This window comes from Ambystoma mexicanum, chromosome 8 (genome assembly GCF_040938575.1).
Source record: "Ambystoma mexicanum isolate Mex_15411 chromosome 8, UKY_AmexF1_1, whole genome shotgun sequence".
NCBI classification, from domain to species: domain Eukaryota; kingdom Metazoa; phylum Chordata; class Amphibia; order Caudata; family Ambystomatidae; genus Ambystoma; species Ambystoma mexicanum.
Window position 1 is genome coordinate 1,646,665,715 of NC_090929.1, and position 25,176 is coordinate 1,646,690,890.

The following is a 25,176-nucleotide window of genomic DNA, read 5'->3' on the forward strand; positions in this document are numbered from 1 at the left end:
GAGTTGGACAACCCATTGTGAGGGGGCCTAGATCAACTATGCAAAACAAAAGGGTACATGGTAATAGTGGGCTGCATCGACTAGGGTGAGGGAGTACATCAAGCACGGAGGTACAAGTAATTAGTACTGTGCAGGGGTGAGAATGACAAAGAGGATGCAGGAGAGGTAGAAGAGAAGGAAGCGGGGCAGAGATTGACCGCGTGTACTAGAGGAGGGAGTAAGGAGACGACGGGGGGTCAGGAAGTGGGTAGCCTATGGGGAGCAAGGAGGGAGCTGCAAGAAGGCGGCCAGTGAAAGCATGGAGGGGAAACAAGCGTGGCACAATAGGGGAAAACAAACATAATGGAAAGGTGGGGCAACAGCAAAGCAGCACGAGGTGAAACAGACAGGAGAAAAAAATGGGAAGGCAGTAGCCATGAGAGCCGCTACAGGAATTTGCACAACAAACAATACATCAGAATCAAAAACAGTGGGGAATCATAAGGAGAGAATCCACGCCAGTACCAACAGTGCTCGGATGGGGGACCGGCCATGAGGGTGGTACAGGCCCATGAATGAAGTTAAAAGTCATGGAGAGTCAGCGTCATGTACCACACGACAGCAACAAGACAGGCAGACAGATATGGTGAAGAACACGATTACGGGTGAAAAAGGAGCAATACCACAGGGTACACACAAGGCTCAGAGTTAGCGTGGTGGCAATCCAAAAGTACAAGTTGGAGTCAGGGGCGCGATGTAGTGGAAAAACCACAGTGCCATGCGGGCAGGCAACAATCCCTGCACTCGGCAGCAGCGGCCGTGCAAGGGCTGCAGTGGAACGACACGTGGGCAATGGAAACCCATTTGTGGATCAGCGGTTACCGAAAAGTGCTTCCTTGCTGGACCGGCGATATGGGGCCTTGACGATTGCACCGGGACTCGGCGCTCCACATCAAAGGGCTGTGGCCGGAAAGGCCAGACAGGGATGCAGGGGCACATGTATGTTATGCACACTCATAATGAATACACTGTTTCTGTAAGCTCAGAATAAATGTACAGCTTCTATACAAAAAGCACACAGACATGTACATTACACAAGCTCAGAATACATGTACAGCTTCTATCCAAAAAGCACACGGACATGTATATTACACAAGCTCAGAATAAATCTACAGCTTCCATACAAAAAGCACAGACATGTACATTACACAAGCTCAGACTAAATGTACAGCTTCTATACAAAAAGCACACAGACATGTACATTACACAAGCTCAGATTGAATGTACAGCTTCTATACAAAAAGCACAGACATGTACATTACACAAGCTCAGACTAAATGTACAGCTCCTATACAAAAAGCACACAGACATGTACATTACAGAAGCTCAGAATACATGTACAGCTTCCATACAAAAAGCACAGACATGTACATTACACAAGCTCAGACTAAATGTACAACTTCTATACAAAAAGCACACAGACATGTACATTACACAAGCTCAGAATAAATGTACAGCTGCTATACAAAAAGCACAGACATGTACATTCCACAAGCTCAGACTAAATGTACAGCTTCTATACAGAAAGCACACAGACATGTACATTACAGAAGCTCAGAATACATGTACAGCTTCCATACAAAAAGCACAGACATGTACATTACACAAGCTCAGAATAAATGTACAGCTTCTATACAAAAAGCACACAGACATGTACATTACACAAGCTCAGAATAAATGTACAGCTTCCATACAAAAGGTACATGGACACATAGAGCATATACATTACACATTCTCAGAATGGATTTACAGCTTCTGTGTAAAATGTCCATGGATGTGTAGAGCATATGCATCATGTGCACTCAGAGGAAATGCACGGCTTCTACACAACATGTACATACACATGCAAGGTATGTATATTACACACACTGACAATTAATATACAGCGTTTACACAAAATGTGCACAGCTATCACGTAACCGTAAAAAAAATTTGGAATTATTTGAAAATGAAATGTACAAAATCGTTAAGGTTAAACCAACAAAAACATAAAGCCCACAGATATTGTTTGTTTATTCATTTGTAATGCACACCAGACCCAGAGGTATCAAGGCGCAGAGTACAGGAGGATATAAGAATACTTTCAGCTTACATAGTTACAAGTGTTACATGGTTTACAAATAGATGTACAAGGTAACACCATAATAAACTTTATCAATTAATTACAAAATGTATTATATTAAAATCAAATATCAGGTGTGCCCACAATGAGAAACTACTCTAGAAACACAAAGGGGACTGGACGCACACAGTTAGGTATACACTTGTCAGTTTTGCTGGTCACATCTTTGATTGGGTAAAACAACGCGATGCTATCCCATTTCAAAAGCCAGGGTAATCTAACTTCCCTGATTTCAATGCAAAAACTGCTGAAAGCAACGTAATCAGGCTAAGCAACAGACATCTGTGAAAACAGAGCGCCCCATCGCAGGGCCCCCTGAACTCGACCTGTCCTCGTGTGGAGGTTGGGGCGTGCAGCTGCCACGCCACTGTGAGAGCTGACGAGCTCCTCGACTTGGGGGTCGTGTGTTTGCAGGAGCCTGCGCCGCGATTGGTGGGCGCCCCAGTCGCCTCTGAGTGTGTGCACTCGCGCGCTATGGAAATAAACGGGGCAGGGGAGCGCGCTGCGCAAAAATAAATGTTTGCAGAATGGCCTTTTTCGGTGACCTTTAGAGCTGATGAAATGTGGTTTGCAGACTCCAAAGCTGGCTTCTGGGCCTCCAATGGGAGGCAGCTGGCAGCGCTCTCGGAGAACCAGCTGCGCCCTCCAGCTCTGCTGAGATGGGGGCTGCGAAAAAGTGCCAACAGAGTAAGACTGTCCTCCTAAAGTGCCCAATATTAGTTGGGACAGGCGCTGCGTTTCTCTGTAATAAAGGGCTTGCAGCTTTACTTTCTCACATTTTAATGAAGGACTACAAATCCCAGAATGCCTGAAAACAACAGGACAAGAAGAGTATTTAAAACATTTTAAAAGACGACATAAATAGAGGACAAAGCAGAAAGTGATGTCACTTGCAAATAATAACAACATTGACCTTCTATACAAGAACAGAACAAACGGAATCTTCCCTAGGAAGAACATAGTGAAAGGAACTCAATGTATCCTACGCCAAAGGGTGAAAGGCTGATCCTGAGCCCTAATCCACAGTCATTAATATCGCTAGCACCCCTTGCAAAAATCCAAGTTACTAACCGCTTATTGTTCAAGGAAATTGGCTTTGCGCATGACATGTGTGCTACTTTCTTATTAAATGAACCTACAAACCAAGATGGCCGTTTCTGGAAATGGTGAAAGGAGCTCAGATGTAAGTCCGTTTACTATTTCCATGGCTGCTAGTGCAAGGGGAATATGCGAGCGGACTGGACGAGGAGAAGTGAGTGGCACTAGAGAGCGGGAAGTGGCAATCCAGTGCAGCAGTGCTGCGGGGGTGTCAGTGGCGACAAAGCATAGGTCTGAAAGTAAAATAATGGTATGCAGAGAGGTGCCAGTGGACTGGATGCAACTCAGACCATTGTTGCCAGATTCAGTCTGCGCTCCTGGCTGTGATGTGTGACCCTCCCAAGTGCATTGCCCTTTTAAGATGGGCCATGACTGGCCTGATCTAATAAAAGGAGCTCCTGCCTGCACGTGCCTCAGAACAGCTGCAGACTCCAACAAGAATGGAATGACTGAGTCTGTCTCTCATTTCAGGCCTGCAGGCCACCACTCTGTGACCACGGGGCCTGAAGGCCATGTTCATGTGGACCCCTCATGCCAGCTAGGTGGCCAGGAGCCACACAGGCCAATCCAGTAGCCTGATGCTAAAGGCATCCATGGGTGCATAACCCCCCACCCCGCAGGCCCGTGTCTGCACGGCCTAGCAGGCTCCGCCCTGCACCATGATTAAGACTGGGTGATTCTCGACAACCATCAGAGGCGCTGTGCCTCCCACTCACATGCTGCTCTCCCCAGCACTGAGGGGGCCGTCTCGAGTTTCCTCGCCCGGCCCCCCCTAACACTGATTGGCAGGCACTTCTCTCACACCTAGAACCCCGAATTGGTCATTTTCTTGAGATTTTACACGCTGTGTTTGCAACATAAGGTGCATCTTGTGAAAGCATGATGCCCAACAAGTTGTACCACATTCCATTAATGTAACCCAAGTCTTCCTTTCAACTTGCATTCCATTCCTGTGTAAGGTTTAACCACTGCATTTGTCCATTTTGCTTTCCTTGCCAATTATTCCTCTGTGCATGCACCCAGCTGCGCTTTATTACTTCTCTGCAATAAATTGGCATGACACAGTATTTCATATGGCAAACTTGGCCGCAGTTTTATTTCCATAACAACAGAATTATTGTACACATTTGTGAACTTCAGTCTGCAAGTGTGGCGCTTGCTCCGTGCCGGATTTCCCTTGCTTCCCCCTATACTTTTGTATAGTAGGCCCCCAACTCCCCCGACCCTTTGTACCTGAGCCTATCCTGCCCGTGCAGGTGTCCGTGGGTGGGGAGAGCGCCGTTTTTTGGGGGAAGCTGAGCCTTGTTCGTTACCACCAGACGCCCCCGCCGTTTAGGCCCCCAAGAGGCGCTGGTCCGGAAGAGCGAAGACCCATTCCGGTTTCCTTCTGGCTCATCCGGAGTCTATAATTTGTGCTTGGTTGCCCAAACACAGCCACGCCACTAAGTGGGTTCCCGCCCACTGTGGCTCCCCTTCTTCCTGTCTCCCACTCACAACTTCCGCAATATGGTACAAATGTTCCAGAAAAAGAGCTCCATCCCTTTTGCGGACAGGTGTAACCCATTTTTTAGAAAGTACTCGGGCGTCTTTCCGTTGATCAGGCCATGCCTGATTTGATGGAAGCCTCTGCCCTGCAGAACTTTGCAATGGCGCCATTCAACTTCCTCCTCGATTTTTCAACTGCTGAATGGTTCTCGGCACCCCTCCATTGTGCCCTGGGAATAACTTCCGACCATATGATCTCAGTTTCGCCCAACTGCGCCGAGATCTCCTGCAATGAGCTCGTAATGACCATCAACAAAACTCCTCTCCCCAGGCTGGTCAGGTCGTTCCCTCCCAAGTGTATCACCAACACCTCAGGCTTTTGCTGCCTTTTCAGCAATTTCTGCAACTGCCCCTTTAGCTGAGCCCACTTCATCCCTGGCACCCCGTGCCACTCAATCCTGAACTCGCCGGCTGTCAGCTCCTCCTGTTGCTGAGTCCAGCTCGCCTTGGCCCTTGAGACGAACGAGTGCCCCATTACCCACACGGTGCGCTTCCTCCTTCCTTGCACTGCTGGGAAATGACAAGTGGAGTGAACGGCATGGTTAACTTATATCTTTTCTGGCCTGATATTTTGTTTGTAGCACCCCGAAGACCATCTCCCCAACCTCATGATGTCCTCTGCCCCCAGGCCCCCGACTGCCGCAGGGGTGGCGGCCCCTATTCGAAATGAGTGTGTCCCAAACCGGCCACCCGTCAACCCCATCTTTGCCAGGCCCTGGGCCATCACTTTTTTAAACTGGAAGCGTCTTAGTGCGGACCCGTCTCTGTGCAAGAGCCACGGAGCCTCTGCCTCTGACGGCTGGCGCCGCTGGAGAAAGTTGGCCACCGCCGCCACTGGGCATACTCTGCTTGTTTGGATGGCTTGCAGTGTTAATGCCACCCCATTCCCTTTCTGATCCGTTTTTGACCTTCTCACATAGATGACCACCTGGGTGCTGTTCACCTGAACGTCCCTCAAGCGTAAAAACCCGCTCCCCTTGCCGTTTTTATTCTCTGGCACCAGCTCGCTGACCCTGAGAGCCACAAAGAATGCCACCGTAAAGGCAGCTGTGAACAGTACCCTCTCGGCCTCGCCGTTACGTACTGTGTCCAGACATTTAATTAACCCATGTAGTTTTAAAATATCAATTGTCCGCCTCTCATCTGGTTTTGTTACTGTTTGTTTTGCCCAGCCTCTCATGGCCAGCGTGATGTAGTGAACCTTGGTGGGGTCCTTCTCCCCCTTAAGCTTGGCGTAATGCGCAATGGCCGCCAAGTGGTACCCTACCCATGCCCGGGTCTTCCCTGTCTTCCAGCACCAGCCCACAAAGGCCCGTATCGGGTTCTCACCCTGGTCGCCTGGCAGCACCTCTTCTCGGAATTGCGTAAAATGATCCCAACATGCCCTGTACCTTTTAGCTGTACCTGGCGCCAGTGCTGCCTCTACCAAGGAGCTCAGATCACCCAAATCATCCCCCACCACTGATCCTCGAACGGGGCCATTTCCTTCCTTGCTTCGGGCAGCTTTCCCGGAACCTGTCCCACTGTAAATGAGACAGAGAATCAGCAGCCGGGTTTTTTATACCGGGAATGTGCCGTGCCCTGACTTCAATGTTCAAACCCAACAGACTTTTGGTGAGTTCCCTGAGTAGCCTTAGCACCCTCAGATTGCAAGATGACTCTGTGTTAATATTCTGGACCACTGCCAAATTATCCGACCATAAGGCAACTTTTTTGTTCTCTAGGTGTTCCCCCCACAACTTGAATGCCACTACTATGGGGAATAGTTCCAATAGCGTAATGTCCTTTGTGACACCTTCCCTGTGCCATTCCAGTGGCCATGCTTTGCCACACCACCTGTCCCACAGGATTGCACCAAAGCCCAGGGACCCAGAGGAATCGGTAAACAGTTTGAGCCTCTGACTGCTAGCCCAGTCTGCCCTCCAGATTGCCACCCCATTGGACTCTGTTAGGAAGGTGTCCCACATCCTGAGATCCTCCTTTACCTCTGCTCCCAACCTGACATGCTGAGAGGCGTGTTGCAAACCTACTGTTTTCAGTTCCACACTTCTGGCAAACGCCCTGCCCAATGGTATTACTCTCCCCGCAAAATTGAGGTTTCCTGCCAGCGACTGCAACTCCCGCAGGGTCGCCTTGCTTTTCCCCAACAGGCCTTGTATCGTGACCTGTAGTTTCTGCACCTTGTCCAGCGGGAGCCTACACTCGCCCTTTATTGAATCAATCCCAATCCCCAGAAATGTCAATGTAGTGGCTGGACCCATGGTCTTCCCTGGTGCCAAAGGCACCCCCAGATGTCCCATCACCCCCTGAAATTCCTCCATCAGGGCCCTGCATTCCGCAGTCCCCTTTCTACCAATGAAGAGGAAATCATCCAGGTAATGCAAAATTCCCCCCTTTCTTCTTTTTTTGCCTCACTGTAAATTCCAAGAAGGAGCTGAACACCTCAAAATAAGCGCATGAGATAGCGCAACCCATTGGCAGGCACCTGTCGTAATAGTAGTCGTTGCCCACCTTGAAACCCAGCAAATGGTAACTGCCTTTATGGATTGGTAACAATCGAAATGCTGACTCTATGTCTGCTTTCCCCAACAGAGCCCCCTCCCCAGCCCTTTTTACCATTTGCACCGCATCCTCCAGTGAGGCGTACTGTACCCTGCACAATTCTTGAGGTATGCCATCATTCACTGACTGACCCTCGGGGAAGGAAAGGTGGTGGATCAGGCAGAACTGGCCCTCTTCCTTCTTCGGTACCAACCCTAGTGGGGATACCACCAAGTTGTCCATGGGTGGAGCAGGGAATGGGCCTGCCACTCTTCCTAGCCTAACTTCCTTTTCCACCTTCCTCTGTACCACCTCTGGTTTCTCCAACGCTGACCGTAGGTTGGCCGCTTCATTCCCCCCCTGGCTACCTGCCCCAGGGATCTGAAAACCCCACCTGAACCCTTGCCACAACAACTTTGCATCCACCTTATTGTGATATATATTCAGAAAAGGAGTCATGGCAAGGAGGTTAACCGGCGTGGGTAAGTTACCTTTAATCACAGTTTTGTCATTTACAGTTTCCCCCACGTTGCATTGCTTTGCCGGTACTTTAATCGCTGTTTGCCTTCTCTTTTGGTTTGCTACTTTCCTTGTGTTTGGCCTCGCCTGGGGTGGCTCTGCGGGGACCGGCGCTGCCTCCCCTTTGATGCTTGTACCTGCATGTTTTACCATATGAACAGTACCCCTCTGCAAACCTCCAGCAGTTCTCTTGCTCCCCCTGGTGGGCTGCTGCCTGATACACCCAGGAGGAGGGCCCGCGAAAGGACCCCCTCCCCAGCTGCGTGTACCCCCCTCTGCCCCTCCCTGCTCGGGACCTCTCCCCTTGCGGCTTGTCCTCTGGCTCCCTGGAGGGTACCACTTTGTCGATGTATCCCCCGACATCCAACTCATCCCACAACATTGCTGGCCATATTTGCATCTTTAGCCTGAAACCGGTCATACTCCAGCCACCCCTCGCCGCCATATTTCTGATATAAGTCATGCACATACTGCTCATACGCTATCATCGCTAGCGCATCCTGTGGATACCTTTCCAACATCACTGACATGTACATCCTATATGCCTTGAGCCAATTGTTAATGGAGTGCTCCACCTTGGTGCTCTCCCTGTCCCTCTTTTCCTTCTTCTTCTCGGACAGCTCTTTCAGCCCCCCCACATGGGCACAATCCCTAGTAAGTCGAAGATGTCAATAAATTCTTTCCTTCACAACCTCTCTTTGACCGCCCATGGAATATGCCATACCAAAGAATTCACTGTTGCCCGCATTGGAGCAAACCCTGGCATTGGTCTACCATACTGAGTTGCCTGACCCCAAACTCCCCCTGGTCCAAAGCTGGTTGGGCCTGCTGCTGGAAGCTGCGCTGTGCTCTGAATCCCTGACAAGACTGCCCCCGGCCCCAGTCCCTATCCACTCTGGCCCGCTTGCGCACTTGATGGGGCCACTGGTACCGGTGGTTGAGCCATCCCCGTGGTGCTAGGTGCCCCCGGCCCTTGACTCCACCACTCCTGTCCCCCTGTTGCCCCCGCTGCGGCGGCCATCTGCGATTGCTGACTGCCCCCCCCAGGAGGACCCACGCTAGGCAGACCGACTGATAGAAAACCCCTGGGTGGGATCCCGCTCTTCTGTGGCAACTGACTTATTCCCCCTACTTGGGACCATACCTGACCCCCATTTCTACCCAATGGCCCCCCCAAAGCCCTGGGCTGTCCCCTGCTGAGTCAATGCTCCCACACTATTCACCATCGCTTCCATCATACTGGCATTAGAAATTACATTTGGCACTTGCCCATTTTTTCCCCATGCTTGCATGCATTCCATCACCATACCTTTCACCATCTCCAGGGATGTGGTTCCTTCCCCAGCTACGTCAACCGCTCTGGTCGCAGGAGTGCTGGGTGGGCCCCACACGGTTCCCTGGAGCCTCAGCAGGTGTAGGAGCCGTTACGGCCACATCCTCCTGCGCCCTCCCCTTCTGTCGTGGCCTCTTGGTGCTTTTAGCCTGTTCCTTGTTTGCTTTAGCCTTTGCCGTCATTGTCCTCTTTCTTTTCTTCACCTGAACCTCTTCTTCCTCGTCCTCCTCCACACTGTGAATCTCCACCTCTACCACCGTTGCCTCACTGGCACTGTCCTGAAACATGAGTGGTGAGTTCTCTACCACCTGGCTGTGTCCGAGCCCTTCCTGGCCCGGTTGGGCCACCATTGTCGTCATCCAATCCGGCCCATGTGTTGCTGCCGCCACACTGGCCATCTCCAAAAAGGCTGCCAGATCCATTGTGTGTGGATCTACTGCTGGGCCACCTGCCCGCTTCCTTTCCCCTTTGGGAAGCCTGTTGCTGTTCCCCGTGGCTCACTGTCCTATCCTAGCCTCTTGGTGGTCGCCTGCTTGCCACAGGCCTTTCCGTGTGTTTTTGAGGCCTTTGTGACTGGCCCGCTGCTCCCAGCAGGTGGGTCTAGCCCTGGGCATCAAGACCGCTCTGGGCGATCTGCCGGCGCCTGCTTGGCTGCTCGCTCCCCCCTTCCGCTGCTTTGTTGTGGCTTGATGTGCAGCGAGCAACTGCGGGGCACGTCTGTGCGCCCCTGCCCCTGGCAGCCCGCTTTGGGCGTCCAAGTCCTTCCGATGCGGCCGCAGCTCTAAACACGTGTGCTGCTCAAGCCAAGCAAAAACCGCTTGTGGTTGTCCGCTTGTTCCGCCCGCCTCTTTCGTGCAGCGCTGCGGCAACCGATGAGTGTGCCGGCCCTGAGGTGAGGGATCCCACTGTGGCCCGCCTGCGGATGTCCGCAAGGGCAGTCCGGGACCTTAGTACGGGGCTGCGGCCTCAGACGTACCTTCCGCTCCTTCCTCGACAACGCCCCCTCCTCGCCTTCAGCGCACAGCTGCGTAGGGTCCGCTCCCGCTGGCCTCCTCGATCCCGGGCTCCTGCCCCACCTTCACCGCGCAGTTGAGCTGGGTCCGCTCACGCTGGCCTCCTCGCTCCTGGACTCCTGCCCTGCCTTCATTGTAGATCTGAGCCGTGTCCGCTCACGCTGGCCTCCTCGATCCTGGGCTCCTGCCACGCCTTCCACTGCCCCGCTGCGACACGTTCGGCACGGCAAACAAACTCCTCCTTCAACGCAATCCAACGAAATCACAACGAAATCCTTCTGCCACGGCGAGTCAGCAGGGCCCCACTGCAGGAGCGAGATGTTTCTGCAGTCGGACCCTGCTGCTTACAAGGCGGCTCGCCCCGTCCACTTCTTTTGTTTAGCCCTTCGCAGGCTTTTGGGTTGTTTTGGCGCCTTGGTGCTGTTCCGCCCCCTGCCCTCCCATTTCCCAGGGGGAGGGTAACCGGTTTTAAGGGACATGACCCTGCAGCTGTTAAAATGCTGCCTCCTCCATTTTGCTTCTGGTCTTTCTCGTCATCAGCGACACTCTGTTCTTTCATCCATCCCCCGTTATTTCTTCAAACAGTTTTTTTATATTTGTGTGGGTTTGCCCAAGCAGCCCGTCTCGTATTATTTACTCCCTATTAACCACCCTCCTTACCACTTAACCCCCTTATATATTCCGATGAGTGTTTTAGATGAAATATTTTCAGCAAAAAACTTGGCGAAAGCTTTACTGGCTATGTAACAACGCCGTACCCTTTGGAGGATAAGCCCCTCCTACCCCAAGCACAGTTCTGCCTAGTCTGCACAGCCTCATTTTCACACACATTCCTGCCCTAGTTCTATTGGAACGAGTAGCTACATTTTAAAGATTCTTTATAATTGGCCCACATTGTGTATAGGCGCTATATAAATAAACTATCATATCATACCAGAGACCATACCCCAGTTTTGTATGCAATAGGTTTGCCCCGTGCCGTAGCGCAGTAAGCCCACAGTTCTTAAGTCTGTACCAATTGAACCTTTTGAAATATTGTGACTTAATGCCCACACACACATGCATTAAAGACTTGTTTCTAACTGCATACATGCATAACCGTGCATATGCCATGCACGAGCAAAATGATCACGTGATGCATCCCGTATCATTCACACTCTGTTACCTATTGTGTGACAGTCTCATGATGTATTATGCAACACCCCAACAGCAGAGCCTGTCTTTTGCTAGTCATACATACACTACAACACATTTACAACATGCTCAAACAATAAATACCACGAAAAAAATAATTGGACACACTAAACACGCGTGTCATAAAAAGAGCATTCCTTTCTTGCTAATACATGTATGATTAGTACAGAATACAAGGTGTGCAACTTTTTTTTGGACACCTCTGCAAGTACCTCTTCTGTTTTTGATACACCCTAACAAAATGAAGGGAAACATGTGTCCCACTGCTTATATGGAAGAGTTTGCAGACAATGGTCAACCAATTGGCAAGTCCAAATTAATTAACTATATGTTTTTGCAGTTGTAAGCCAATGAATGTCCCAATATTGTGGCTGCCCAATACTGATTGAAACGTATGTCGCTTGGGAGGGTCATCCAAATTGCACCAACTTGCTATTAAATGAAAGGAAGGACGCGTACAGTCTGAAGGGTGATTGCAAATGCTTTAAATCACAAAAATTCTTGAGTTCCAAATTTTGGGTTGCTTCATCTCAGAAAGTAACAGCTTCCTTTTGTTACTTTTTTCAACATCTATTTGTCTCCCCTTGGAAAGTATCAACTGTTAGTATCTCTATCAACCTCTATTTAAGACCGCTACGCGTGGTTCTCCACTGTTTTCCAGTGGATCATCAAGAAGTTTTACTAGAGTTGTCAGGTTATCTAAAGTAAAATTAAATAAAGAAAAGAAAATGCCATAAATCAAAAGATGCATGATTGTAGTGAGTTTTAAGTACTGGCTCTACAATGTTAAACATAATATGTCTCCAAATTAGGGAATGACTTATCCTTAATTGATTCTTGTTTTTTATTGAGTCGTTTCATCCTGAGCTGAGCTCTCAACAGAACCAATGCACACATCTGCAGAACAATCTTGTCTGTAAAAATGTCTACAGCAACAACCTTAGCAGATACATCATAGCTACAAACTTTAACAAAGACATTTGAAGAATTTGGAACCCCCACTTACTCTGAATGAATTCACTGGTTGGACTCCTGTTATAGCACGTGTCGAGTAAAAGCGACGGATGCTGTGTTCGGACTGTTCTCTGCATGTCGTTGTGTAGGTTCACGAAGCACGTGTCGAGATGATCATGGAGAGTATTTGTGATGTTGAAATGTGTGCAGCAGTGGTTTTGCTGTTGAAAGCATGAGTGGAGTTCAGCAGGGACTTCCCTGTCCTAGGATGTGGACATCCAAAAGGGATCGTCTGAGGGTGTCGCTGTACAGATGTCACCTGCGGGCATTAAGCGAGCTGGCTCTGCCAGGGGTGCAAACCCTCAGACATCTGGTTGGGGTTTCAAGACAAGGCTCAGACCATGTAAGGTTGTGTTTATGTTCATTCATATATATTGCACCTTAGGCCCACGGGCAGACGGGCGCAACCACAAAAACACAAAAATACATGTGTGTATAAATATAAAACAGGTGAAATACAGCAAGACCAACTACAAAACACCAAAGTTAAAAAAAGGAAAACGGACAAGATAAAAACAGCGAGGCCAAGCGGTACAACCAATAGAAAGCGAGCGGCCAGGAAGCAGCGTTAACAACTGTGCAAGTAAAATAAGAGGTATGAGGGACCTCTTAAACAGCTAGAAGTGAAGGGTCCAGTCTTAAATGAGAGGGCAATTCATTCCTGAGGAAAGGAGCTGTCAAATTAAAGGAGCGTTTTCCGGCCCTCCCTTACTTTATTTGGTGCATGGTAAGCAGATCACTCCGGTTGGATCTCAATGACCGGGTCATTTTTTCCATATAAGCACTCATGGGTGATGCTAAGAACCCTAAAGTGTATGCGTTCTTTGACAGGCAGCCTGCGCAAGGCTCGACGCGCAGAGGTGATGTGCGCGCTCTGATGACATTGGACCAAGATCCTCACAGAACTGATCTGCAAAACGTGAAGTTTGGATGTATTGCCCTGTGAAGTGCCCACCAGTAAGTTGCCACAATGATCGATTTTTGCGGCAATCATTGTGTGGGCACGCGCGGCGCAGTTCTCAACAGAATTAAATAATTGCCCAATACGACAAAGCAGCTCCATATGATATACAGATGATGACATCACTGCCATGACCTGGTCCTTCATTGAAAGTGTGTAATCAAAATAAAGTCCCAATGTTTTAAGCTTCGGAAGGACAGTGATAGGACACCCCGCAATACTTAAGTTCTTATGCATAGATGGTAACTTAGAGAGCCTTGGTTGCGTACCCACCAATTGGAGTTCTACCTTGGCATCCTTAAGAGCAAGCCCATTGTGTGCCATCCAGCTTTGAATTAGATCAAATATAACATTCACTCTGGCCACATCTGATTCATAGTCACCCCAATGTGTGGGGCTCAAAACAGAGGCCAGTCCCAGTAGTTTGCAAAAGCCTCCCCTCCCTCACATGTCCCTAATGTTTACTCCAGAGTGACCTCGAGCATCCCGGGAGAATATCCAGAATTTTTTTTATTTTATGAAATATTTGTGGGAACAAAAATCCTCCAAAATGTGGGTGATTCCGGCAATCTCCTAAAGTATTCACCCAGCACTGCTTTACAAGCATACTGCAGAATCTGTGTGCAACCTGTGTACTCAGACGCCCACCTTTCTGGAAGTAGGTTAGTTTCCAATGCCACTGATTGACATTATATCACCTATTAAGTGTAACTGAAAAACAACTGCGTGGTTTTCAGACTTTCATTATTTTTTAAAAAGCTTTATTTAGTATTTTGTTAAAGTTCATTTATTATCTATCTATTATTATGTTAACACAAATATATTTCTTTTACCCTTAATTTGAAGGGTATAAGAAATACATGTTTCCAGAACTTTGGTTGTGAACCACCCAATTAAGAAGCAGCATTTCTGGGCACTATTAACTGATAGAATCTCTGCTTCCTTGTGGCTCGGTGCAGCCAAAACTCTCCCTCGCTTGCTGCTGCCCCAGCAAATTGAATCTTCCTCGGCCTGTATCTCCACCACCTGCTCTTCCACCGCCTCTCCGGTCATATCACTATGTAGGCCATACAGGCCTGCTGCCTCTTACCCGCTCGTGGCTACCTGCCTTGCAACGCCGACGCGCAGCTCTTTTCCCGCGTGACGTAGCCAGGTTGTCACTGACGCAGGCAAAATGATATCAGCTGCTTTGGAAGGAAGTATGAGTACAACACGCCTTAGCAACTGCGGGGAGAGGGCCTTTTCTGCCCATTAAGGACCCACAGTTCTCCTTAGAGGTCCTAGCTTTGCTCAGACCACTAAAGTCTTAAGTTGGTGATGGCCAAAGAATTCAATTTTTTAACACATTGTGATTTCATTCCTCTCTTTCAGATCAAACCTATTCTGTTTCCTGGGCCACACACATTTCATCCACTCAACCTCTTCTTTATGGAGCGCCTCAAAGCTCTGTGCTTGTCCGTTTTCCGTTTTCTCTCTACACTGTCCCTCCCTCTACCCTTAACTCACATTGTATCTTACCATGTCACTTTTACGCTGAGGACACTCAGCTCTGACTTTCTTTTTCTTCCTTGGCTGACTTCCTTCACTCCATTGTCTCCCCCCACTATATCTATCTGAACCCCATAAAGTCTGAGGTCCTATTTGTTGCTGCCACCCTACTGCCCCCACCTGATCACTCCTTTTCCCATCTTCGCTTCCTCATTCTTCCTCAGCGGGCAATCTCAGGGTTACTTTTGACTCATGTCTTTCCATGTCTTTGAATATCTCTGGCATGCTGGCACATGTTGCCTCTTCCTCTTTCTTCCTCAGCAGGCAATCTCAGGGTTACTTTTGACTCAAGTCTTCCCATGTCTCCGGCAATGCTGGCACATGTTGCCTCTTCCTCTTTCTTCCTCAGCGGGCAATCTCAGGGTTAGTTTTGACTCATGTCTTTCCATGTCTTCACATGTCTTCGGCAATGCTGGAACATGTCGCTTATTCCTCTTTCTTCCTCAGTGGGCAATCTCAGGCTTACTTTTGACTCATGTTTTTCCATGTCTTTGCATGTCTCGGCAATGCCCACACGTTGCCTCTTTCTCATTCTTCCTCAGCGGGCAATCTCAGGGTTACTTTTGACTCATGTCTTTGCATGTCTTGGCAATGCTGGCACATATTCCTTCTTCGTCTTTCTTCCTCAGAGGGCAATCTCAGGGTTACTTTTGACTCACGTCTTCCCATGTCTCTGGCATGCTGGCACATGACGCTTATTCCTCTTTATTCCTCAGCGGGCAATCTCAGGGTTAGTTTTGACTCATGTCTTTCCATGTCTTCACATGTCTTCGGCAATGCTGGAACATGTCGCTTATTCCTCTTTCTTCCTCAGTGGGCAATCTCAGGCTTACTTTTGACTCATGTCTTTCCATGTCTTTGCATGTCTCGGCAATGCCCACACGTTGCCTCTTTCTCATTCTTCCTCAGCGGGCAATCTCAGGGTTACTTTTGACTCATGTCTTTGCATGTCTTGGCAATGCTGGCACATATTCCTTCTTCGTCTTTCTTCCTCAGAGGGCAATCTCAGGGTTACTTTTGACTCACGTCTTCCCATGTCTCTGGCATGCTGGCACATGACGCTTATTCCTCTTTATTCCTCAGCGGGCAATCTCAGGGTTACTTTTGACTAATGTCTTTCCATGTCTTTGCATGTCTCTGGCAATGCTGGCACATGTTGCTTCTTCCTCTTTCTTCCTCAGCGGGCAATCTCAGGGTTACTTTTGACTCATGTCTTTCCATGTCTTCACATGTCTTCGGCAATGCTGGAACATGTCGCTTATTCCTCTTTCTTCCTCAGCGGGCAATCTCAGGGTTACTTTTGACTCATGTCTTTCCATGTCTTTGCATGTCTCCGGCAATGCTGGCACATGTTGCTTCTTCCTCTTGCTTCCTCAGCGGGCAATCTCAGGGTTACTTTTGACTCATGTCTTTCCATGTCTTCACATGTCTTCGGCAATTCTGGAACATGTCGCTTATTTCTTTTTCTTCCTCAGTGGGCAATCTCAGGCTTACTTTTGACTCATGTCTTTCCATGTCTTTGCATGTCTCGGCAATGCCCACACGTTGCCTCTTTCTCATTCTTCCTCAGTGGGCAATCTCAGGGTTACTTTTGACTCATGTCTTTGCATGTCTTGGAAATGCTGGCACATATTCCTTCTTCGTCTTTCTTCCTCAGAGGGCAATCTCAGGGTTACTTTTGACACATGTCTTCCCAATTCTCCGGCAATGCCGGCACATGTTGCTTCTTCCTCTTTCTTCCTCAGCAGGCAATCTCAGGGTAACTTTTGACTCATGTCTTTCCATGTCTTCGCATGTCTCTGGCAATGCTGGCACATGTTGCTTCTTCCTCTTTCTTCCTCAGCGGGCGATCTCAGGGTTACTTTTGACTCATGTCTTTGCATGTCTTGGCAATGCTGGCACATATTCCTTCTTCATCTTTCTTCCTCAGCGGGCAATCTCAGGGTTATTTTTGACTCATGTCTTTGCATGTCTCGGCAATGCTGGCACATGTTCCTTCTTCCTCTTTCTTCCTCAGCGGGCGATCTCAATGGTTACTTTTGACTCATGTCTTTGCATGTCTTGGCAATGCTGGCACATATTCCTTCTTCATCTTTCTTCCTCAGTGGGCAATCTCAGGGTTACTTTTGACTCATGTCTTTCCATGTCTTTGCATGTCTCCGGAAATGCTGGCACATGTTCTTTCTTCGTCTTTCTTCCTCAGAGGGCAATCTCAGGGTTACTTTTGACTCATGTCTTTCCATGTCTTTGCGTGTCTCCGGCAATGCTGGCACATGTTCCTTCTTCGTCTTTCTTCCTCAGTGGGCAATCTCAGGGTTACTTTTGACTCATGTCTTTCCATGTCTTCCCATGTCTCTGGCATGCTGGCACATGTTGCCTCTTCCTCTTTCTTCTTCAGCGGACAATCTCAGGGTTACTTTTAACTCATGTCTTCCCATGTCTCCGGCATGTTGACACATGTTGCCTCTTCCTCTTTCTTCCTCAGCGGGCAATCTCAGGGTTACTTTTAACTCATGTCTTTCCATGTCTTCGCATGTCTCCGGCAATGCTGGCACATGTTGCCTCTTCCTCTTTCTTCCTCAGCGGGCAATCTCAGGGTTACTTTTGACTCATGTCTTTCCATGTCTCCGGTAATGCTGGCACATGTTCCTTCTTCGTCTTTCTTCCTCAGCGGGCAATCTCAGGGTTACTTTTAACTCATGTCTTTCCATGTCTTCGCATGTCTCCGGCAATGCTGGCACATGTTGCCTCTTCCTCTTTCTTCCTCAGAGGGCAATCTCAGGGTTATTTTTGACTCATGTCTTTCCATGTCTTTGCATGTCTCTGGCAATGCTGGCACATGTTGCCTCTTCCTCTTTCTTCTTCAGCGGGCAATCTCAGGGTTACTTTTGACTCATGTCTTTCCATGTCTCTGGCAATGCTGGCACATGTTCCTTCTTTGTCTTTCTTCCTAAGCGGGCAATCTCAGGGTTACTTTTGACTCATGTGTTTCCATGTATTCACATGTCTCCGGCAATGGTGGCACATGTTGCTTTTTCCTCTTTCTTCCTTAGTGGGAAATCTGAGGGTTACTTTTGACTCATGTCTTTCCATGTCTTCACATGTCTCCGGCAATGCTGGCATATGTTGCTTTTTCCTCTTTCTTCCTTAGCGGGCAATCACAGGGTTACTTTTGACTCATGTCTTTCCATGTCTTTCCATGTCTCGACAATGCTGGCACATGTTCCTTCTTCGTCTTTCTTCCTCAGAGGGCAATCTGAGGGTTACTTTTGACTCATGTCTTTCCATGTCTTTGCATGTCTCCGGCATGCTGGCACATGTTGCCTCTTCCTCTTTCTTCCTCAGCAGGCAATCCCAGGGTTACGTATGACTCATGTCTTTCCATGTCTTTGCATGTCTCTGGCAATGCTGGCACATGTTGCCTCTTCCTCTTTCTACCTCAGAGGGCAATCTCAGGGTTACTTTTGACTCATGTCTTCGCATGTCTCCAGCAATGCTGGCACATGTTGCTTCTTCCACTTTCTTCCTCAGCAGGCAATCTCAGAGTTACTTTTGACTCATGTCTTTCCATGTCTTTGCATGTCTCTGCAATGCTGGCACATGTTCCTTCTTCGTCTTTCTTCCTCAGCGGGCAATCTAAGGGTTACCTTTGACTCATGTCTTTCCATGTCTTTGCATGTCTCCGGCATGCTGGCACATGTTGCCTGTTCCTCTTTCTTCCTCAGCGGGCAATCTCAGGGTTACTTTTGACTCATGTCTTTGCATGTCTCGGCAATGCTGGCACATCTTCCTTCTTCGTCTTTCTTCCTCAGCAGGCAATCTCAGGGTTACTTTTGACTCATGTCTTTGCATGTCTCGGCAATGCTGGCACATGTTCCTTCTTCGTCTTTCTTCCTCAGCAGGCAATCTCAGGGTTACTTTTGACTCATGTCTTTGCATGTCTCGGCAATGCTGGCACATGTTCCTTCTTCATCTTTCCTCCTCAGAGGGCAATCTCAGGGTTACTTTTGACTCATGTCTTTCCATGTCTTTACATGTCTCGGCCAATGCTGGCACATGTCGCTTCTTCCTCTTTCTTCCTCAGTGGGCCATCTCAGGGTTACTTTTGACTCATGTCTTCCCATGTCTCTGGCATGCTGGAACATGCTGCCTGTTCCTCTTACTTCCTCAGCGGCAATGTCAGGGTTACTTGTGAATCATGTATTTCCTTGTCTTCTTATTTCTCCGGCAATGCTGGCACATGTTGCTTCTTCCTCAGCGGGCAACAATCTCAGGGTTACTTTTAACTCATGTCTTCCCATGTCTCCGGCAATGCTGGCACATGTTGCTTCTTCCTCTTTCTTCCTCAGCGGGCAATCTCAGGGTTACTTTTGACTCATGTCTTTCCATGTCTTCACATGTCTCTGGCAATGCTGGCACATGTAGCTTCTTCCTCTTTCTTCCTCAGCGGGCAATCTCAGGGTTACTTTTGACTCATGTCTTTCCATGTCTCGACAATGCTGGCACATGTTCCTTCTTCGTCTTTCTTCCTCAGAGGGTAATCTCAGGGTTACTTTTGACTCATGTCTTTCCATGTCTTTGCATGTCTCCGGCATGCTGGCACATGTTGCCTCTTCCTCTTTCTTCCTCAGCAGGCAATCTCAGGGTTACTTATGACTCATGTCTTTCCATGTCTTTGCATGTCTCTGGCAATGCTGGCACATGTTGCCTCTTCCTCTTTCTTCCTCAGAGGGCAATCTCAGGGTTACTTTTGACTCATGTCTTTCCATGTCTTTGCATGTCTCTGGCAATGCTGGCACATGTTGCCTCTTCCTCTTTCTTCCTCAGCGGGCAATCTCAGGGTTACTTTTGACTCATGTCTTTCCATGTCTCTGGCAATGCTGGCACATGTTGCCTGTTCCTCTTTCTTCTTCAGCTGGCAATCTCAGGGTTACTTTTGACTCATGTCTTTCCATGTCTCCGGCAATGCTGGCACATGTTGCTTCTTCCTCTTTCTTCCTCACCGGGCAATCTTAGGGTTACTTTTGACTCATGTCTTTCCATGTCTTTGCATGTCTCTGGCAATGCTGGCACATGTTGCTTCTTCCTCTTTCTTCCTCAGCGGGCAATCTCAGGGTTACTTTTGACTCATGTCTTCCCATGTCTCTGGCATGCTGACACATGTTGCCTGTTCCTCTTTCTTCCTCAGCGGGCAATCTCAGGGTTACTTTTGACTCATGTCTTTCCATGTCTTCGCATGTCTCCGGCAATGCTGGCACATGTTGCTTCTTCCTCAGCGGGCAACAATCTCAAAGTTACTTTTAACTCATGTCTTTCCATGTCTCTGGCAATGCTGGCACATGTTCCTTCTTCCTCTTTCTTCCTCAGCGGGCAATCTCAGGGTTACTTTTGACTCATGTCTTCCCATGTCTCTGGCATGCTGGAACATGTTGCCTGTTCCTCTTTCTTCCTCAGCGGGCGATCTCAGGGTTACTTTTGACTCATGTCTTTACATGTCTTCGCATGTCTCCGGCAATGCTGGCACATGTTGCTTCTTCCTCTTTCTTCCTCAGCGGGCAATCTCAGGGTTACTTTTGACTCATGTCTTTGCATGTCTCGGCAATGCTGGCACATCTTCCTTCTTCGTCTTTCTTCCTCAGCAGGCAATCTCAGGGTTACTTTTGACTCATGTCTTTGCATGTCTCGGCAATGCTGGCACATGTTCCTTCTTCGTCTTTCTTCCTCAGCAGGCAATCTCAGGGTTACTTTTGACTCGTGTCTTTGCATGTCTCGGCAATGCTGGCACATGTTCCTTCTTCGTCTTTCCTCCTCAGAGGGCAATCTCAGGGTTACTTATGACTCATGTCTTTCCATGTCTTTACATGTCTCGGCCAATGCTGGCACATGTCGCTTCTTCCTCTTTCTTCCTCAGCGGGCCATCTCAGGGTTACTTTTGACTCATGTCTTCCCATGTCTCTGGCATGCTGGAACATGTTGCCTGTTCCTCTTACTTCCTCAGCGGGCAATGTCAGGGTTACTTTTGAATCATGTATTTCCTTGTCTTCGTATGTCTCTGGCAATGCTGGCACATGTTGCTTCTTCCTCAGCGGGCAACAATCTCAGGGTTACTTTTAACTCATGTCTTCCCATGTCTCCGGCAATGCTGGCACATGTTGCTTCTTCCTCTTTCTTCCTCAGCGGGCAATCTCAGGGTTACTTTTGACTCATGTCTTTGCATGTCTCGACAATGCTGGCACATCTTCCTTCTTCGTCTTTCTTCCTCAGCAGGCAATCTCAGGGTTACTTTTGACTCATGTCTTTGCATGTCTCGGCAATGCTGGCACATGTTCCTTCTTCGTCTTTCCTCCTCAGAGGGCAATCTCAGGGTTACTTTTGACTCATGTCTTTCCATGTCTTTGCATGTCTCCGGCAATGCTGGCACTTGTTGCTTCTTCCTCTTTCTTCCTCAGCGGGTAATCTCAGGGTTACTTTGACTCATGTCTTTCCATGTCTCGGCAATGCTGGCACATGTTCCTTCTTCGTCTTTCTTCCTCAGCAGGCAATCTCAGGGTTACTTTTGACTCATGTCTTTGCATGTCTTGGCAATGCTGGCACATGTTCCTTCTTCGTCTTCCTTCCTCAGCAGGCAATCTCAGGGTTACTTTTGACTCATGTCTTCGCATGTCTCTGGCAATGCTGGCACATGTTGCTTCTTCCTCTTTCTTCCTCAGCGGGCAATCTCAGGGTTTCTTTTGACTCATGTCTTTCCATGTCTTTGCATGTCTCCGGCAATGCTGGCACATGTTGCTTCTTCCTCTTTCTTCCTCAGCGGGCAATCTCAGGGTTATTTTTGACTCAAGTCTTTGCTTGTCTCGGCAATGCTGGCACATGTTCCTTCTTCGTCTTTCTTCCTCAGCAGGCAATCTCAGGGTTACTTTTGACTCATGTCTTTGCATGTCTCAGCAATGCTGGCACATGTTCCTTCTTCGTCTTTCCTCCTCAGATGGCAATCCCAGGGTTACTTTTGACTCATGTCTTTCCATGTCTTTGCATGTCTCGGCCAATGCTGGCACATGTCGCTTCTTCCTCTTTCTTCCTCAGCGGGCAATCTCAGGGTTACTTTTGACTCATGTCTTCCCATGTCTCTGGCATGCTGGAACATGTTGCCTGTTCCTCTTTCTTCCTCAGCGGGCAATCCCAGGGTTACTTTTGACTCATGTCTTTGCATGTCTCGGCAATGCTGTCACATGTTCCTTCTTCGTCTTTCTTCCTCAGCAGGTAATCTCAGGGTTACTTTTGACTCATGTCTTTCCATGTCTCGGCAATGCTGGCACATGTTCCTTCTTCCTCTTTCTTCCTCAGCAGGCAATCTCAGGGTTACTTTTGACTCATGTCTTTCCATGTCTTCACATGTCTCTGGCAATGCTGGCACATGTTGCTTCTTCCTCTTTCTTCCTCAGCGGGCAATCTCAGGGTTACTTTTGACTCATGTCTTTCCATGTCTTTGCATGTCTCTGGCAATGCTGGCACATGTTGCCTCTTCCTCTTTCTTCCTCAGCGGGCAATCTCAGGGTTACTTTTGACTCATGTCTTTCCATGTCTCTGGCAATGCTGGCACATGTTGCCTGTCCCTCTTTCTTCTTCAGCTGGCAATCTCAGGGTTACTTTTGACTCATGTCTTTCCATGTCTCCGGCAATGCTGGCACATGTTGCTTCTTCCTCTTTCTTCCTCACCGGGCAATCTCAGGGTTACTTTTGACTCATGTCTTTCCATGTCTTTGCATGTCTCTGGCAATGCTGGCACATCTTGCTTCTTCCTCTTTCTTCCTCAGCGGGCAATCGCAGGGTTACTTTTGACTAATGTCTTTCCATGTCTTTGCCTGTCTCTGGCAATGCTGGCACATGTTGCTTCTTCCTCTTTCTTCCTCAGCGGGCAACCTCAGGGTTACTTTTGACACATGTCTTCCCATGTCTCTGGCATGCTGGCACATGTTGCCTGTTCCTCTTTCTTCCTCAGCGGGCAATCTCAGGGTTACTTTTGACTCATGTCTTTCCATGTCTTCGCATGTCTCCGGCAATGCTGGCACATGTTGCTTCTTCCTCTTTCTTCCTCAGCGGGCAATCACAGGGTTACTTTGACTCATGTCTTTGCATGTCTTGGTAATGCTGGCACATGTTCCTTCTTCGTCTTCCTTCCTCAGCAGGCAATCTCAGGGTTACTTTTGACTCATGTCTTCGCATGTCTCTGGCAATGCTGGCACATGTTGCTTCTTCCTCTTTCTTCCTCAGCGGGCAATCTCAGGGTTACTTTTGACTCATGTCTTTGCATGTCTCGGCAATGCTGGCACATCTTCCTTCTTCGTCTTTCTTCCTCAGCAGGCAATCTCTGGGTTACTTTTGACTCATGTCTTTGCATGTCTCGGCAATGCTGGCACATGTTCCTTCTTCGTCTTTCCTCCTCAACGGGCAATCTCAGGGTTACTTTTGACTCATGTCTTTCCATGTCTTCACATGTCTCTGGCAATGCTGGCACAGGTTGCTTCTTCCTCTTTCTTCCTCAGTGGGCAATCTCAGGGTTACTTTTGGCTCATGTCTTTCCATGTCTTTGCATGTCTCTGGCATGTCTCCGGCAGTGCTGGCACATATCGCTTCTTCCTCTTTCTTCCTCAGTGGGCAATCTCAGGGTTACTTTTGACTCATGTCTTTGCATGTCTTTGCATGTCTTTGCATGTCTTTGCATGTCTCTGGCATGCTAGCACATGTCGCTTCTTCCTCTTTAGCATTTGGCCGAGCACATCCATTTCTATCATTTCAGGCCACGAAACATCTTATTCTAACCCTCATCTTCTCTTGCATTGATTACTTCTCTGCTCTTCTCATTGGCCTCCTACTTCTCATCGAACCCCCCTTCGCTCGGCTTATAACTCTGCTATCCGTCTTTTTTTCCCCTCTCCTTCCACACCTGTATCACCTTCTCTTATTCATCTCTTTTCTTCCCTTGCACTCACACATTAATGTCCATTTTCTCTCTTTTGTATTCTTAAGCACCTGCGTCTTGCTCCATTCTATGGTTCCTCTCTTGTCTCCTTCTTCTCTCCCTCTCATCCCCTATGCTCACAATCCCAATCTTTCTTGACTTTTCCTAAACCCCTGTGCTTCCTGCTTTTGTTCTCTTTTGGCTCTAAAACACTAGAATTCTCTTCCCTCAATCACCCGCTCATCTAGCAATTTTCATTTCTTTTGGTTTAAAACCCACCAAATCTTGACTATTTCACGCTAATAACCTAACTTTCTTTTTTTGCTGTTGAAGTTTTCCCTTTGTCATTATTGCTTACGTGTTTGTGCCGTCAATGTAAAGCACTTTGCCGGAAGCGCTAAATAAATGCAAATGAATACAGATAAAAATACATGACAGAATTAGCAGCCTTTAGCAAGTCTAAATCGGCAGCACATATATTTGTGTGTAAATCGCTGATTACTTAATGTGGGCAGATTTTCAAAATTTCCCACAGGTTTTAGAAATGACCTAGAGATTTGGGAAAAAGCTTAAAGATTTATATTCTATTCGCACCTGGGGAAGGGTGCTCAGCCAATCAGGTGACTGGAACAATGGGCGAGAATACACATTCTCAGCGGCGTAGCTTCAGCCACGCGAGGCCCTTCCCTGAGGGGCACCATCTTTTTTTTCTTTTCGAATGTGGGGGGGCAACAGCGAGGCATCCCTGTTGCCCCATCAACCCCCATAACAAACCCAACCCCTTCCGCATCCCCACGCTCCCTCCACACTTACCTGCTGGACCGGAGCTTTGTGCTACGGTCCCAGCCTCAGCGCTCCTCTCACTCCCGGCCGCTGCCATAGAAATGGGAAGTAGCCATCTTATTTTTGTTTTCCCTTAAGAGATTGGCGTCACATGCATTTGAGCCAATCTCCCGAATTAAGCAAATGGACCATTCGCGCCCCGGGTGAAAATTACTTCCACCTCCTCTTTGGGCGGCGGACATGGCCGGTAAAAGCCCACAGCCCTCACTGTCTAGGCTCGGGCTAATGGCCAGTTACCGGCCTTGTCCACACCCCACAGAAGGGGTGAAAGACATAATCATAAAGGAAGCAGGAATTACTGGATTCAGGAAGACTGGTCTGCAGTGTAAACTCTACACAGGTTGGCAGCAAAGTTAACACTGACATTTTAATATTCAGAAATGTTGGAATATATAAGTAGATTTTAACGTAGTTGGTTTTTTTTTTGCAATTGAGAAGTAATAATATAAA

At 48.3% G+C, this 25,176-nt stretch overlaps 1 protein-coding gene across 3 annotated transcripts in view; it reads right to left on the minus strand.

The window, feature by feature from the left end:
- SLC18A2 (solute carrier family 18 member A2) overlaps positions 1–25,176 on the minus strand; it is a 563,191-nt gene that overhangs the window by 121,752 nt on the left and 416,263 nt on the right. The window lies entirely within an intron of this gene.